At 26.3% G+C, this 19758-nt stretch overlaps 2 protein-coding genes across 5 annotated transcripts in view; one reads left to right on the top strand and one right to left on the bottom strand.

Annotated features, from left to right (window-relative positions):
• Positions 1–17369, bottom strand: part of LOC413153 — an 85478-nt gene extending 68109 nt beyond the window's left edge. For 3 of the 4 annotated variants that reach the window (XR_001703737.2, XR_408526.3, XM_016913155.2), the window contains exon 1: positions 16955–17368. The gene's annotated coding sequence lies outside the window, so the exon portion shown is untranslated. Of the gene's footprint in view, positions 1–16954 lie in introns of all 4 variants that reach the window. The other variant, XM_006559812.3, reaches the window with a different exon arrangement.
• LOC100577098 (enolase-phosphatase E1) overlaps positions 1–19758 on the top strand; it is a 62038-nt gene that overhangs the window by 29543 nt on the left and 12737 nt on the right. The gene's annotated exons all lie outside the window — the stretch shown is intronic.

Genomic DNA, 19758 nt, shown 5'->3' with positions numbered 1-19758 from the left:
ACCAGATGATAATTTGGAAATTTATTCAAAGATTTTTTGAATATTATATATAATAATATGAAATCTCTGTGGAGGGAATTTAAAAATGAAGAATAGGATTAAGTAAATTAAATTTTCATTAAGAAAATTAAAAACTTTTGTAATCAAGATAAAAGATATTAGTAGTGAAATTTAATACGAATAAAAAATACAAGAAATAAAATAAGAAATAGATAATGAACTTTAAATAGGATATTTTCCTTTATTTAATGTAATTTCTATTCTGTATCATATTCTGAATAATATGTGTCTATTTATTTTCATCAAGATACTTTAATTCTAGATAGATCAACTTTAATTAAAGATATGGAAAGAATTTTCTTTAAAATTTATATACGTATTTAAATCTAAAAGATTAATATAAGATTTGTCATTGCTAATTCTCTTATGAGAAACAATATAAATATGGAAGAAATAATAATAAATTCGAAATGTAATGTATTGGAAAATTCCTGCGTTCATCCAATATCAACTAATTCTCTGAAACACATATTTTGAATTAATTAATTTTTGCAGTGTTGCATATTAAAGTTGATTTGAAAATTACACTCGTATATTATATTATCATAAAATGATTGTTTAAATATGTAAATACAATACAAAAATTGCAGAGATGCATATAAAATTTTCAAATAAATTCCAATATTTTCCTAAAGAAAGAAGGATTTCATAAAAATATAAATTGTTTTAATTAATCCATCTGAAAACACACGATCCATTCTATACAACTTTGAATCCACACGATTCAAGTTTAATTTCTTTTTCACGATCAGCTAACGTAATTGAAAATTAACTTTTCTTCATTGAAACGTACACGAAGAGAAACAAGAATCAATCCATTATCGAAAGAACCGCGATATCTCCACATATCCGTTATTAAAAAAGAATGGAATAATATTTGCGTTCTTCGCAAATATTATTCTTTTTTCTATATCTTTATTAATTAATCAACAATATTGCGTTGCTTATTTTCTTCGAAGCTTCTCCTGATAAATTACATTCGAGAATATTTTTTTAAACTCTTATCGAAATTTTTATATTCTTTTAAATTGTAAATAAAATTTAGAAAAGAAAAATATCCAGTGGTGTTTCTCAGTGCGCGCTTTTGTTTCTTACGAAGAAAGAGAGGAGAATTTTTTCCGATGTAAAAATTGTTTCTCGAATTAAAAAAAAAAAATCCTCCACCATCGTCCCCGAAAAAATTTCCCTTAACCCACTTTTCCGCGAAACTTTTCCTCGAGAAACCAGAACTCTCTTTCGCGTCGTAAAACCCTTAAGGCTGTACAAAGAATACGGTGAAAAGAAAGAAAGAACCTCGGTTGAAATCACCGAGTCATCAAACGAGAAAGAGAGAGAGAGAAAGAGAGAAGAAAAATCATGTGAACATTCGGTTGAAAAGCCCTGGCCTTGAACTATTCCTCGACCTCGTTACTATTTTCTTGGATTTCTATACGATATTCTATACAGTAAAAAAGGAATATCACCAGGTTGGAGGGATAAGATAGAGAAAAAGAGATACGTACACGAACGAGTTGAACAGAGAGGGGAATGAGAAATTACGAGGGACAAAGGGGAACGGAAGGAGACCACTGAAAATAGTGGTGGAATGAAACAAATGCTAAATATAGGGAGGTTGAAGCAATCACAAAAAAAAAAGAAGAATAGGATGAAAGAGACAAAGGGAGGGAATTTGGAAAAAGAAGGAAATTTGTGACATATGAAAGAGGGAGGGGAAAAAGAGGGGGCATGGGGATGTTATATACGAAGGACAATCTTTGTTTTTTAGGATGTGAGAAGATGAGTTTCCTTGGAATCTAGGCTGCTCGATTCGAAATTGCCTTTTTTTTTTGGTGGTTTAGAAGAGCCAGCTGTGAGAAATATTCAATTAGGGATGGCGGTGTGGAAGGAAGGATCGAAATCGTAAAAAGTTGGACGGTGATTTTCTTCTGAAATTTTTTTTTTATCGAATACCGAAGAGAGAATTCTCTTATTTTATTTAAAATAAAGGATTCTGAGGATTCAGATATCGAATTTGTGTAATTAAGAATTTGAAAGTGATTTTTGTAGAATTAAATCAAACCGATGAAAGAATACGAAAATATTAAAAAATTTTTTTTTAATTATATAAAACGATTTAGCTTTCCATTAAAAACACTTATGTATAGACGACTGATGCAATGCGGCAATCGTGTTAATTATCTCCAATTTCTTCAACTCAACTTCAACTTTTAAGTTAATGGATCAACAAAAAGAATATAATTGTGCATAAAGAAAATAGTGAAAATAATCTTAAAAATTTACCAAAGAAAAAAAGAAAGAAACGAAATATTATCATTTCGAAACTATATCATTTATGAAAGAAAAACTGAAAAATTTTAAATTTTATAACATTATCAATGATCGATTTACCAAAGAAAAAAAGAAAGAAACGAAATATTATCATTTCGAAACTATATCATCTATGAAAGAAGAACTGAAAAATTTTAAATTTTATAACATTATCAATGATCGATTTACCAAAGAAAAAAAGAAAGAAACGAAATATTATCATTTCGAAACTATATCATCTATGAAAGAAGAACTGAAAAATTTTAAATTTTATAACATTATCAATGATCGATTTACCAAAGAAAAAAAGAAAGAAACGAAATATTATCATTTCGAAACTATATCATCTATGAAAGAAGAACTGAAAAATTTTAAATTTTATAACATTATCAATGATCGATTTACCAAAGAAAAAAAGCAAGAAATGAAATATTATCATTTCGAAACTATATCATCTATGAAAGAAAAAATTTTAAATTTTATAACATTATCAATGATCGATTTTGTATAAACGAGCATATGCTTTTTTCGGTAAGCAGGAGGAAAATACGAGGGGTAAACGATCGACATGAAATCGTGCGAAAAGCACGAACTGCATGGAAATTTATAGGCAAAAACTGAGGCGCACGCCACTTGACCGCAGGGACCGTTTATTTGAATATATTTCGTCGCGAAGATGAGCGATGAAGCGGTATCCATTCGAGGATTTTTCATGAATTTTAACGCTGTTTAGCAGTGGAAAACGTGTCGGTGATACCATAGGTAATCGTGCCACCAGCCAAACCGGATTGGCAAGAAATCATCTTTTCCTGTTTCCCTCGGTGTTTCCAGTTATAATCAAATATTAAACTCGTTAAAACAAGTTTTTCGTTGTAATTTTTCTTAGCTGGAAAAGAAGAAAGCGTGAAAATGAAATACCTCTCGACTGAGAAATTACATGGGCATTTTATGCATAGAAAAAGAATTGGAAAATTCATTTTGAAAACGGTGTTTGAATGAAGTAGTAAAAGAAATGAGAAAGTTGTTTTATTTAAAGGAATCTATTTAAGTATTTACTTTTTTTTTTTTATATATATTGTACGTATGATGAAGGAATAATTTTAAAAGAATAAATATTTGTTTTAGTTATTACATTTTATGTAGATGTATTTGTTTAAATATTTATTTATTTCAGCAAGTATTTTTAATAAATATGATAACGCGTTAAAAGTTAATTTCTTTGTATTTTATCAAATAATTTTTATCCATCGATCCTAATAAACTTAAATCTTAAAATTTCGTTGCAGTCCAAACATTTTAGTACCCAATATTGGAATTCTATTATATTTTCTTATCTATTTTCTTTACTATCGTACAAATAAATTAAGTCACACGTACATGTTTTTATAATAATTCGTGTATCATGATATTGAAGATACATATATATTTTTTTAAGTATAATAATTGTAAGAAAAGTGTTTTGCTATCCGAAAATTTCTTTAATCATGCCTTATAGAGATTCTAATATCAACATATTACTTTTATCATTACATTCTTGCTCTTCGTTTCCACATCTCAATTAATTTAAGAAATTGTAATATTGGTAAATAGAGTGTAATACAAGAGTGTTAATATTCGTGAGACAAATTTGAAGGACATTTGAAATATTTCTATAGGTCAAAATAAACGAAGAAAAGTTAATATATGTAGAAGAATGTCGATTAAGGTTTATTGATTAAGTTATAACCAATTGAAAGTTGTATTAGATGAAGTAAGATAGAATGAGACAACATTATCTTCATTGAGCTATCGTCTTATTATAAACAATTGGAATTTTTCGTTGAATGAAATATAGAATATTAAATTTAATAAACAAATCTCAATCAAAATTTTTATATATTAATTTTCATACTCTAGAATCCATCTTTCAAAAATGTTCCACGAATATTTGTATTAATATTTTCCTTATAAACTACAAAATCGTTGAAGAATTTTCCATTGAGAAAATATGGGAATTTCATTGGGAATAAACGAATCTCAATCAAAATTTTTATATATTAATTTTTTATACTTGAGCTCTAGAATCCATCTTTCAAAGATGTTTCACGAATATGTGTATTAATATTTTCCTTATAAACTACAGAATCATACAGAATCCTTCAAGAATTTTCCATTGGGAAAATTTAATAATCTCAATCAAAATTTTTATATTAATTTTTATACTTGATCTCTAGAATCCATCTTTCAAAGATGTTTCACGAATTTGTATTAATATTTTTCTTACAAACTACGAAATCGTTGAAGAATTTTCTATTGAGAAAATTTGGGAATAAACAAATCTTAATCAAAATTTTTATATATTAATTTTTTATACTTGAGTTCTTGAGAATGGATCTTTCAAAGATATTTCACGAATATTAATATATTTTCGTATAAACTATAGAATCATACAGAATCGTTCAAATATTTTTATATCTATAACAATATTTGCAACGCGATCGCCTAATATTTGCTGAACAAGATTGATAAACGCCAATGAAATGCTATTAGGAATCGAGAGTCGGTGTTAAGAAGTAGATGACTACATATAGAGTAAAGTTGACCGCGATCAGTTTAAATGGAGACAAACAACGCCAATTTAATCACGAATTGAGGTGTCTAGTGGAAAATGCCGTATGAGCATCAATTTTGTTTATCTCGTTATTGTTTCTATTTCGTTCATTCCACTTTGCAATACCATTTAAAAGAAATGAGATTCCACATCGCATTCCCTGTAAAATTTTTTTCAAAAATGTGATATATTGTTGACTGAGCAGTGAAAACAATAAATAAAAACGAGTTTAGCTGAATGAATATATTTGATTATACGTAATTGTAAATGTTTACAAAATATTTGAAATATGCGTATCGAAAAAAAAGAAATAAATACCAACTATGAAATAGTGGTATTGCTAGAAACATCGAATAATAAAAACACAAATAAAATTTCAGTGAAGTTTAAATTCTGTATCATATACGTCCATTTCTCATTTTTCGCGCCTTTACTTGTTAAAAGATTTAATGATTTCGGAATCAAATTTGCTCAGAATAAAGAAGAATTTGTTTTTATTAATTATTTATAATAGAAACGGATATTTTTACAATTTTTTCCATAGAATAATACCTATTTCATCAAGAAGAAATATATTTATCATTTGATCATTTAATAATTAATTAAAATGTATGCAATGAGAAGAATTATTGAAAGATTATAAAAGATTGCATCTCTTCTTTCTTTTTCGTGAAAAACAATTTTTTCACGTAGAAAAATTTAATATTAAAAAATATTAAATTTACAAATATGAATGAGATACACATGTGTATTTACACGTATATTGAAATTCAATAAAAGAATTGTAATTCGCATAATTACAATTTTTCGTATTTCAAGTAATTTCTCATGAAATTTCCACTCGTTTTATTAAATTCCCTTTCTCTCTTCTCATTTTATTTGTACAAATAAGACACACGTACACGTATCATTCATTAAAAAATAAATTGTAAATCCTAACATGTTTTTTTAAAAAAAGCAATTACATACGAACCAATTTTCGATATATATTTGTTGATTCGATCAGTTTAAACATTCTCTTCTATCAAAAACAAAAAGGAAGAGAGAAAGATTACAATTTTTCGTTCGAAAGCATAAAAGCATTCTAAGAAATATCTACATACGGCACAAGGCTGAATCAGAAGGTAAACTGTTACCTTATTTCACTTTTCATTCTCTAAAACACTTCCGGCTGTAGCATCATCATCCACTGGGGTCAACAAAAGCGAGCTGTTCCGAGTGAAGAGGAAAGTTCTTGTGCTAGAAGTCGCACGGTTCTATTCGAGCGAGCGAGATGCCTCAAGAAAATCGATAAACCCGGACTTTAACCAAGGACATCACCTCTCGTGCCATGTATTTCTTCATTTTTTTCGGTTTTTTTTTTTTGATAACGTATTGCTCGAAACAATTACAAAGAACATTTATTCCTGACGGTGTAACAGTCGATATTTGCGAGCGAGTAACGAAGAGATGAAGAAAATTGATAGGGAAGATGGAATCGTTGATTTTCTTCTTTGTTTTATTTTAGAATTTTGGGATAAACGAAGCATTTAACAGTATGTATATTCTAAAAATTTAAATATTGGAATATATTTACTCGTATCTAAATTTTTAATTGTAAGTATTTAAAAGTATATTTGTATCAATGATTAAATTAATTAAATTGAAGAAGAATAATTATAGGAATAATATTATTTAATCATTATATCTAAGAATATTTGAAGTCTTAGGAATATATTTATCTAAATTGTATCTAAATTTTTAATTGTAAGTACTTGTATCAATAATTAAAATAATTAAATTGAAGAAGAATAATTATTCGAGTAATATTAATCATTATATCGAAGTATATCTGAAGTTTTAGGAATATATTTATCTAAATTGTATCTAAATTTTTAATTATAAGTACTTATATTTGATTATTAATGATTAAAATAATAATAAAATAATAAAATAATATATATTCTAAAAATTTAAATATTGGAATATATTTACTTGTATCTAAATTTTTAATTGTAAGTATTTAAAAGTATATTTGTATCAATGATTAAAATAATTAAATTAAAGAAGAATAATTATACAAATAATATTAATCATTATATCTAAGAATATATAATATTAATTGTAAGTACTTATATTTGATTATCAATGATTAAAATAATTAAATTAAAGAAGAATAATTATACGAGTAATATTAATCGAAGTATATCTGAAGTCATTATCTTTTAATCATATCTACGATATAAATAATCGTTTAAAATTACAAATAATTATTATACCAAGTATTTCAAATAGAGCTTCAAAATTATAAAATATTGTATTTCCATCACTAACAAATTTATATCTCTCTTTCTTCACAAACATTCTATATAGAGATTCACTAACAAGTCTATCAAAGCACCAAGGAAAGAAACTGTAGAAGCAATTCCCACATCCCAACTAGGAATTGGATCCATTCAGGATCCGCGTTTGCAGCTATTTTAAGAGTCTGTAAAAAGACTGCTCGTATAGAAATGTGAATGAGAAATGATACGAGAACAGATTAAACTAAACTATAGTTGATCTATCTATCCAAACTAATAAATCTAATTATATTAAAGAACTAAGCAAAAGAGCATAAGAGAGATAAAAATTTGATTTTAATAAAAAGTTGATTATACATGAAAGTACATTTTATATAATTATTTTCTTCATTTCAATTAAAAATTTCAATTGTACATTCACAAAAATAATTCAAAGAAATCTGTTATTTTCTATCGCATAATAATTTCAATTTTCTTTCCTAATAGAATGAATTATAGCTTTTCTATATTTACTTTTCCAAATTTCTCTTAATTTCGTGCAATATCACGATTCTTAATTCGCCCTGTTGCATACGCTATTACACTTCTAACAAAGAAGAAAGGAGTACGAATTGAATATAAGAAAAAAAAGAAAAGGGTTAAAAATCTTAAAAATGGCCACGTAGAGCTCGCGTAAAGCTCCGGACAAAAATAAAAGGGGGTATTTTCTTGAGGGAATAGCTCCAGAAAGCTTCGAAAAATCTCTCGCAATAAGAATAAAGAGCACACGAATTTCACAGCAAGACGAGTTCTTAAAACTCGAGTTAAGTTTATCATCAACGTTGTTGTGTTCGAGAGCAGCACGTGCATTATCTTCATCGGTGAATCATGCCAAGAAATAGAAAAGAATGTATATGTATATGTGTATATATATATATATATATATACATGTACACGTGGACGGAATAACGAGCTAAATTCTAAAAGCCAACCCCGTGTTCCCTCTTGTTTCTTCTCATCGATCAGATCCACGATATAGTGATAATACGGGTACTTTTAAAAACTCGAGAAGAGGAAAAAACGTCTACGAAGAAGAAAATTTTTCTCGGTAAGGATATCTTAGAGGATCCATCGTGAAAGTTAAACGACAGACTGGTAAGAGGTTCTCACAATGGAAATTCAATACGTGGAATTTCTTGTTATTTCGAAGCTCCATTAACAACCATGTAAATATTTTATCGCTCGAAATGTTTTGCTATCTTTTTTTTTTATAACCTCTCGTTTCTCCTCTTCTTCTTTTTTTTTCGAACATGGATGTATTTTTCATTCGGTTGAAAAGATTGAGGTCTCATCTTTGAGGTCGGGTTTTGAGTCGGTTAGATTTTGAGGTTAGGTTTACGATGATCTTCGTATCGAATGGGATAAAGGCAAAGAGTGAAAGAAGAGAAATGTAATAAGAGGCTATGCTGTTCTATGAATTGTATTCTTGTGAAAGGAAAACTGATACAAAACAAAGGCAAATATTAGGTATGGATAAAGTATGGAAACAAATTTGAAAATAGAAAAATATATTCTCTTAGGAAAGATATAGGCAATTTAAGACGAGGGTAAACTAAATCTAAAAGGTGGAAAATATATTCCGTGAATATACAAAAATAAAAGAAGAAAAATATACTGTGAAAATATAAGAAAACACATATATATATAAAAAAAGGAAAAAATTCTTTCTTCTCCGCGAAACGATATTCTAAATTGAAAAATATTTAAAAAAGAAATATCATCGACGATTGAAAAATGATCGACTATACGTGTTTTTAACACAAACTATTCTATACTTTTTCAAATAAATCCCTTTCGTTTATTTATTTATTTTCATATCTATTTTCTTCCACAAAACGAAATTCAATCGAAAATATTACGAAGTGATAATAAAAATTTTAATATCAATTTGCTAATAACCTCCTTCTCCGTCCATTTATCGACGATTCACTCGAAAGAAAGAATAAAGTATCCGCGAAAACTCATCTCAGTTGCAATTTAGTCGATCCAATTACAAAAAGAAGTTTCTCAAACACTCGGAACCTTTTGGGGTCGAGCCGCCGCGTATCCGACAGAGGCTTTTATCGAGCCAGATGGCCGACCTTGCACGGATCAAACTACTAGCCTCGAGGATCTTACTCTCCACTGTCACCGAGCTTTTTCTTCTTTTTTGTACTCCTCGACCGAGGAGTACAGTCAACCCTACGAAGATTAACACACAGAGAGAATTGTGTGTGCATGATTTATTTGCGTCACTCGAGCGGCCAGGCCTTCCATTTCTTTCTTTCTTTCTTTCTTTTTTTTTTTTTTTCAATGTTTTGACATTTGCTATCGAATAAGTGGCCGAATGACGTAATTCATTGATAATTGAACGATATTCGATCGGCTGCCCCCCTGTAGAGCGTCATACGGATCACGGATCACTTATTATCCTTATTTACAGTTTTATTTCTCGATCGAGCGGAGATTGATCTCGAATTAAAATTATTATCGATTGATAGAAGTCAATGGTGGATTATATCGTACATTATGAAGCGATTCGTGGAATAGTGGATAATTATATAATGCTTAATTGACGAGTATAGTATATTTCTTTTTTCATGTTCGAATTATGGAAATTTATATCTTTTTTTTTTTAATTTTTTTTTAAATAATGGATAATTATGTGATATGTGCAGAGTAAAATGAGTAGTATGATAATTTTATTTAATATAGAACAACGAACAAACAATTGATTTTTCGAGATTTAAATTTTAAAAACAAGTGATTGGAGAGAAGAAAAATAATTGTTTATTATTATTAAAAAAATAATTTGTTATTCAAATTAATTTATAAATACGTCTTGTGTTCGTGAAATTCTTTCACCCCTGACAATGTCACGAATTTTCTCTCGTTACTTCCTGAAAGGGTTTATTATCCAGGAATAATTTAACGTATAAACAAAGGATGTCGTCTGATTCTAAAGGATGGGTTTATCTTCATAAATCTGGTTGATAAAAACAGCCTCGGTATGGTTATTCAATTACAAGTTTAAGAGCTTTGTTTTAATTAGAAAAAAATGGATTAAGTTCTTAATTTCTTTAAGTTCATAACTTTTTAATTATGATCAATTAAATCTGTTATAATTTTCTTAAACCTGTCAAGAAAAATATGCAACTTTTTTTTGGTAAAATTTATACAATGATGATTTCACGTTAACACTCTATTTTGAATAAAATTAAAAAAAATATAAGAAAACAATTTTCTTTTATCTCAAATTATTAAAATTATTGATCATTATTTTAGGATTATTATCTATCTAGAAATGTTTCGAAATAGTGATACAAATTAGAATTAAAAAATTAAAAAATAATTTTTCTCTTTTGACTCATCATTTAATTTTTTCTATCCTTAAAATAACATCAAATAAAAAAAAATCATTTACTCTCAAAGTGAAAGAATGCATGCCTCTTTTTTTTTTTTTTTTTTCTTTTAAAGGAAAAAACTTATCGTGTACATTTATTTCCATAAAGAAACTTCGAACGAGAGAAAAATAATGAAATCTAAATTCTTTTAATTTTAAAATAATACTTATTCTTTAAAAATAATATCCCATCGTTTAAAAAAAAACCATGAATAATAACAATAATTAATATATATATATATAAAATATATTATTATTATAAACTTATATATAAACTTATTATTATAAAATTTCACAACAATCTAAATCTCAGAAACAGAAACTTAATCGCTCAAAAAAGAAAAAAAGGAAATCTGCACAAACGTTTCAATCAAAACCAATTTCTCTCTTTTTTTCAAAGATAATAAAAATAATTTTATTTCTTTAATCCCGACCAATGGAAATGGAAACACGCAAAAGTGTCATATCATCGGTCAATCCTCTATTTTTTCGTTTTTATTGTAAATCGATACACAAAGAGAACGAACGACGAAAGGTGAAAAGAAAGAGGAACGCGAGAAGATCGTCGAAATGGATGAATCGTTTCCCTTCGAGGAATCAACGATCTTTCTGCGAGGTCGTTGTGACTGCAAACAATTTGATTATGTAAACGAAAGGGAAGCAAGATAAATCACGGCTAATATTCCGGCCCATCTGTTAGAATATTATATAAACGGCAATTTATAAATGTGCATGACAGAGAAGGTCTAGAAAAATCTAGGAAAATATGAAGAAAGGTCAGTATTCTCTTTTATAGGATTTCGATATTCGAAGACGTTATATAATCATGCAATTTATAAGTGTTTCCTTTCTGTTCTTTTTTTGAACAATTTTTGATCATGGAGAATTCCATTTGATTTTTCAAATTTCTTTTTGTCGTGTTCATCTTTTCAGAATGTACAATTATTGGAAATTCTTATTTGTTAAAGCTTGATTAGTCTAAAATTATGATTGAAATATGTGTTAAAATTAAATAAAAATTAAAATTTTATAAATTCTCTATTCTTACCAAGAATTAAAATATGATGTTTATAGTTAATCCATGCTTAAATTGATTTACTATATATATATATATATATATATATATATATATATATATATATATATATATATATATATATATATACTATAAATATAATTACTTTAATATATATAAATATTATGAATTTGATAGATATTTTGATTATATTATTCATGTTATTTAAACGTGTTAATTATATTCTGAAAATAATAATAATTATTTAATTACTATCAGAATTTATATTTTACTAATTTGTTTAAATACTCACTAAATTGTATATTTTTATTTTTTTATATATTATTCACATTCTTTAAACGTATAAAAATTCCTATTTTAATAAATTATGCAAATAATTTCGAAAAAAAACGAAACTACATTTAAACGTATCATATATAAATATATGAAAAAACAAACTTACTGCTTAAGGATACGAATATATGAAGAAATCCACCGTTCAGAAGGTTAACAAGCTCTATCACTCTGTATCATGATCTTTTCGCAAGTTCGTTAGTGAATTCTATTTAAAAAGATAAAAATGACCTTGAAATCTTTGCGAAACATCTTTATTTCACATCGTGTTATCAACGATTCCAAATCACTTAATTTTGCCTGATACAAATTTTTTTTCTATTTTCTGTCATTCTATAACTATAACTTAATTCAGTTAATCCTAAAATATTTTTGATACGTATAACGTTATGATTTTTTTTTTAAATTACAAAACTGAAGATGAAAATTAAATGATAAAAAATTTATTTTTATCACTAAAAATTCTACTCGTTTTCTTCGAAATATTAGTTTTGATTTTGAATGTTCAAAACTGTAGCTAAGTTTTACTAAGATTACCAAGATTTATTAAAGTTTATTAAGGTCCACTATGTACAAATCCATTATATTATGTTATAAATTAACTTGCACAAATATTGAAACAACTTGCAAAGAAATTCATCTGATCTAAAAATCCTGATTTTCATTAAAGTTTGTCTATATGCAGAGTATAATGGATTAGATATTTATAGATTAGATTCTTTCATTTAATAAAATCCATATTCAAAATCATTATATCTCGAACAAAATGTTATCTGGAAATATTTTTTGTAATAGTTTATGATAAAGATACTAAAAATCTAAATATTTTATATATTTAAATTTTTTACTTACTATTATTATAAAATTATATTTAAAAAAAAATATTAAAGATTTAAAAATTCTCTCTCAAATTATTTCGATATTCTTATCTTATAATAATTTCAACAATTACCCTCGGAATTCTAAATCTAAATATATCTTATTATTACAAGTTTTATTTGCAACAAATGCTCTAATACTTTCGTGAGCCATTGTACTATATATATAATAAAATATATAAAAGTCCGAATATAGCGTGTCTGAAAGAAAGTTTTAACGATAATTTGCGGTCGACGATCGCTCTTTTCAGTAGTGACTTATTTCCTTCGATCACGCCAGTAGTTAGATAAAAATAATTTGAAGTCCAGCTTAATTCACTGTAAATTGGTAAAAATTGAAATAAAAAAAAAAAAAAGTTTTTGATTATCTATTTTTATATCATATATTAATAACAATAACTAAATATTATTTCGTTGGAATTTATATAGAATTCCGGTTCGGGAACGCGATAAATAATTTTCGAGATTTTCATTCATGCCAAACATGAAATTTTTTTTTATTAAAAGGAGATTTTATATCGCGTGATTTTAATAAAAAACAAATCCTTATACATTTTTTATTAATCTCAAAAGAAAAGCGAAATTTAGAAAATTTCCAATTAATTTAATTAGATATGATAAGAATGAGAATTTTCGATATAAATTTTAAAATTGTTGAAAATTAATATCGAGATAATTTTTATATAATATTTGTTTAATTTCAACGTTTCTTATTTGACGAATCGTACAACGAGAACAAATTTAATATGTATATTCGTTACGAAAAAAAAAAAAAAAAAAGACCAAAGTTTCGCCTGAATAAATCCCAATAAATACGACGAAAGAAACTTAATTAATAATGTAACTGAATTGACGTCCAATTCTGATAAAAAATTCAAACACTCATCGTCGAGTTTCGTCTTCGATTCCATCGATTTCCCTCTCGCTCGAGAACACTCGAAAGTTACGGATAAGAAACATCGGGATGTTAAGTTTTTTGGCTGACAAACTTTCGTGCTGGCAAGAAAAGCGTGACTAATTAAAAATGCATAAAGCACCACGGTTTATTTTCGTGCACTACGTATCGAGACGTGGGCGTGTATAATTTGGTGTTGGTGAACAGATGCGGGTCAATTTGAGATTCGTGGGTAGATTTCTTCCAATATTCGTCCATCCATCCAATTCCTCTAGGACGAAATAAAATGTGACAGAAGCGAGAAGAATTTTGTGTTAAAAAATAATTCGATTGCTAATTTAACAAATGAATAACGTCAAGAGAAAAATAAAAGGCGATAACGAAAGAAAACATGGACGACAAACAAACGAAAGGAAAGAATTAAAACGACGATAAAAACAAAATGGAATTATTATGAAAAATCCGATTATTCTTTTCGACAGATATGAAACAGGAAAAAAATAATAATAACGAGCATTGGATATAAGATGATCTATTACGAGAGAAATTTATTCGATTGTTTACAGAGTTTCCATTGTTCGCCGATTTTAATCAAATTTATATATGTGGCAATACGTTTCCACAGAAGTTGAATCGAAAATAAGCAAGAATTTTTCTTTATTCAAAATCCGTCGCAGCGAAATAATTGATAGATCACGAAATGTATGGTTTTTTTTTACTCGAATAAAAGAAACGCAATTTGTTCTATTTATCTGTTTTCTGTGTATATATATATATATATATATATATATATATATATGCGAATCGTAACATGTCGCAAACATGGAAATATGGCGCAGTGAATGGAAATTTTCACCGGGAAATGCTCGGAAAATTTACTTTACATTCATTCTCACTAAATATTCCCTTGGTCGGTATTTATATAAAAATTCAGACAATGTTTCTTTAACCGTATAAAAATCAAAAATTAAACAACATAGGGAGGAAAATATTATGTTTCGTAATAAATTTAAAAAGAAAAAAGAGGAAATTATGACTTTTAATTCTTATTTAATCAACAAATAATTATATAATTTATTTATTAGTATCATTAGTTAAAATAGATCTTATAATCTATTTATCATTATAATTGTATTATCTTTTAATAATTAAATTAATTACAAAATTTGAAATTAGAACGAAATAAAATTTTCTCGAATAATGTCTATCTTTCATAAAATAATTTCTAAATAATCCTACAATTAAGATATTTATCTTTTATTTCTTTCTTAAAATTTAAGATTATTAATATTTTCATAATATCAAACTTTCGAGTTTTCAAAATCACATTTTTGCTTTCAACTCTTTCTTCTAACATCAATTTTTAAAAATTAATACCTCTTTACATATTTCTTTAAATTAATTCTTACATATCAATTTTTAAGAATTAATAATCCTTTCTTCTTAATAAACAATATCTACTCAATTTTGAGCATTGATTCTCAATTTTTCAATGATCTCTCATTTTTTTATCCTCCCTTAAATCCTTATAACGTTCCTTTACAAGAATCAATATCCCAATTTTCCTTCAAAAAATGTATTTTCATAATCATTAATCTTTGATAATCTTTTGATTCCAAACTATCTCGCAAAGACTTGTACACATCGGTTTTAACAAGTTTTCCCGCACATTGAAGAAAGTAACGCCCACGAACCGGTCGCAATACGTTATATTCCAGGGTTTCCTACTGTCAAACAGAATCTGTATAAGAGTAAAGAGTACGTACTTACATAGTTAACTAATGATATCCAGAGATTTAACCAGTCACGCGAGATACCTTGTCAGCAGAGACAAGGCCTCTTAATTACGGTTTTATCGTGTAACATGATGCAAGTATTCGAACGAATTTACCTTTCGAGGTGAAACGTGAATTTGCGCCGAACTTTTGAATAATTCATTTAGTTCGTTGAGTAATTTGATTTGGATCGGGGGGAAAAAATCTTTTGTGTATTTTGTGACACAAGTTTTTCATATTTAATATATTTAATTGTTCTTCGTCAAAGAACATTGCATAGAATAAATAAGAATTATTCTTATTTTTTTAAATTTTGATAAAAGCTTTCTAGTTTTAAAATATTATATATTGTACGTGGATGTTGCGTAGAAAAAAGTTTGTAATATTTCAAATTTCCTTTTTTTTTTTTTTATTTTATGTTTGATAAAAATTCATGGTATTTCGAATTTTGTCCCCGACAAAAAAATGTATGGAATTCGAAATAAAAGAATTTATGAAAAATTTAGAAAAAAAAATATTTTATTTTTATATCCCCTCTCTATATGTTTTCATATTCAATTATTCTATTTTTCGATTTTTATATTTGGCAAAAGATCGAATGAAATGAAAAGATTTTAGACAATTTTGGTTAATTTGAAAAAGCTACTGATTCGAAATAATCAATTTGATTATTAAATGATATTGTTGGATCGTAACAAATGATGATAACAAATCTTCAGATTTATAATTATATTAAACTTTTTCATTTCTTAAAATAATGGAATAATAAATTTAATTTTTATTAATATCTTATATTTACTAAATTAATATTTTTTCATACATAATAGAGAAAATATGAAAATATGAAAATTTTTTTTATTAAACTTTTATTTCACGTAAATAAAATTTTGTTTCCGTTATATTTAAATTTTGTTTTTAAATATTTGCATGTAATTTATTTGATGTTTGATAAAAATAATTTAATAATTTGAAAACTCTTTTTTGATTCATCAAATTTAAATATTTTAATTTCACATTATTATTCAACTAATCTATTTGCTTTTTATTAGTTAAATTCCTAGATTTTAGATTAGAAAACAAAATATAATGAATTACAATTTCTAAATATTTTTCTTTTATATTCAAATAAAATTCACATCTATATAATGCACATGTGAAATTAATGATAAATGTGTCCCCCTAGCGGGGCCTGACTAAACCTATATATTTAAACTCATACAAAACCGCGCGCCTTCTTCCACCGCCATGTTTAATTTTCAAAACAAATCGTCTATCATACTTATTCGCTTGTTATCCTTTCCAAACCTTTATATAAATGTATACACGCGATTATGCACACATCAAAAATCAAATTGGAAAATTAAAAGAGTCCCTTACCTCATCGCGATACGATGATACGGCGTCGTATACGTCGTTTCATCCTTCTCCTATTGAATCGAAGAACAAATTTCTTCTTCTATAGATAAAAAAAAGAGGAAAGGAATTGTGTCCAATATACGCGGTCGATTAATTCTCTATTCGAATGGGATACCACATAAAATAAACGAAATAAAGATAACACTCGCGGTCGAAACTACGAGGCAATAATAAAACGAAAAAACAACGTAAAAACTTCTAGTCGAGCACAATTATTACTTTTCACGATTGCACGCGATTAAATTTTACGTTTTTTTCTTTCGTTTCGCGTTTATCCTTATGTACACGTTGTTCGTTACACACTTATAACCGACGATCGACAGGACACGGCATTACTTGGTCGACTGACGAGCCTCGACTGCCGCCCCGATGCGAGGCTCACTTCATGGCATCCCTACTTGTGCCCGCTTCCCCCACTAAGGGTTCACAGTCTGATACAGTAAGGTTATGAATTTCGTTGAATTTGTCTATCCTAAAATTCTAAATGTTTTAGCGTTCCAAATATCGTTCCAAGAAATGAAATATGATGCATTATTTATATATAAGTATTTGCATAAAATATGCTTTATATTTAGACAGATTTAGAGAAGTTATATGTAAAAATTGTATCAATCTTGAATTAAATAAAACAGATTATAAATATTTTTTTCGAAGAATTTTAAGCGAGATGAAATAACGTAATATATTATTTCACTTATTTTTGATACGTTTTATATACGATTTTGTTGAAAACGTGAAATATAAATGCAACGAATCTGTCTCGTTAAAACTTTCTACGAAACACTACAAAATAAATACAATTCTTTTTCTCCCAAACGGTTAAAATTGTTTGTTTTTTTAACACGTTTATAAATAATAGAAATGCATGTTAAAAAGTAATCAATGATAAAATGCAACGACAAAAAATAGTTATATCTTTTGGCTCATTCTTCTTTTGTATGGAAACTTTTTACACGATAAATTAATAATTCACGAGAATTGAATGAAATAAAACAATCAATTAAAACGAGAAAAAACTATTTTTGATAAAATTGATTGCAAATATAAAAAACACACAACAAACAAGAAATAATAAAATATCAATATTATATGCATTCTATAATATATATTAAAAAATAAAAAATCTTCGAGAAAATATCAAAATATTCGTAATTAAAGAATTAAAAAAAATATATCAAAAATAATATTTTTGATATTCAATTTTATTAATGATTAAGACTACGTCGCGATATATTAGATATAGCATGAAATACGATGAATTTATTAATAAATGCAAATATCTCAATAGCACTAGTATTTTAGTATTGGAATTCATTATGTAATGGAATTCACACGAAATATGAATAACATTGGTGGAATAAAGGCTATGGCCGTATAGAAAATTAAATTTAAATAAAAAAAATACAAATTTAGAAGAATTAGCATTAAAGAAGATTGATATACACGTAAGCGTGAGAGGTTGAATTTTTCAATGAATGATATGAAATCGTGTAAATGCGTCTATTTTAATTATTACTGATTCGATAAAATGATCTAAATTCATTTTAAATTTATATTAAATTTTCTTCATATTTCACGATTATTGGAAAAACGATGTTATAAATTGACGAATATTAATCAAAACGACTAAGTATCCGACCGTTTTCCAATAATGGAACGTTTCCTTTACCACGATTCACGTTTTCCACGAATCACTGTAACCGATAATTAGTTCCGACGGAAACTAAACCCAAGGATATATGTATACACGGTTCACAATGCATGTCACACTTTGAAACCGCGGAGGACTCGTTAAAACTTTAATATCGAATGCTTCTACAAAACCATTTATGTACTTGCATTTACTGTTAACATTTCTCGCAACTCGTATATAATACTTTTTAAAAATAAATTAACAGTTTAACTAACACTGGACGTGCTTAACTAACTTTGCGACATTATTTTACAAATAAATATACAAACCAGAAATTGTTACTTGAGTTGAATTATAAACATAGAAATTAAGCAAAAAAGAAAAAAAAAGAATAATACAGAAAAAAAATCTTATTTCATGGAATTTAATTTTGAGAAAATTAGAAAAAATATGAGATTAATTTTATGTGTGCTAAATTGCGTTAATTAAAGATTACAAATAATTTATAATATTTAATTATTTGCTTCTCAAATAATTAGCTAGAAAATAACTATAACCGTCATATTTCTTGATATGTTGCCAAATGATAATTATAAAAATCATATTTTTATAAAAAAAAACAAAAATAAAGTTATTTTTTATATTAGAGACAATTTCATAATAAAATTAATTCTAATAAAATTAAAAAAGAAATATTATACTTATCATTATTATGCCCAAAATGTTCTTTTCATTTGTTTTAGAATTTGATGTGACTTCTACAAAAGAAATATGTATTAATTAGTTAATTCAAATATAAAATTATAGATAAATGGATAAATAATTTTACCTCTCATTTATATTTAATTATAAAAGCAAAATTCATTCTTTATATTTTATTTTTGATATTATTGAACATATAATATATAATATAATAATGTATTTATATATATAATTAAGATTTATTTAATTTATAATATGTAATTAAGATTCTATAAATTTCTTTTTATGAATTTCAATTTATGCTTCTTTTTTTTATTGTATAATATTTTATATAAACTAAATCAAATATTTAAAAGTGATTCAAATATTTAACTGTATACAAAAAGAATATTATATTTTATTGTGAAAATATCATCGAGTTTTTAACGCA

Source organism: Apis mellifera, linkage group LG7 (genome assembly GCF_003254395.2).
Source record: "Apis mellifera strain DH4 linkage group LG7, Amel_HAv3.1, whole genome shotgun sequence".
Lineage (NCBI taxonomy): Eukaryota > Metazoa > Arthropoda > Insecta > Hymenoptera > Apidae > Apis > Apis mellifera.
This window is presented reverse-complemented; position numbering and strand designations above follow the sequence as displayed.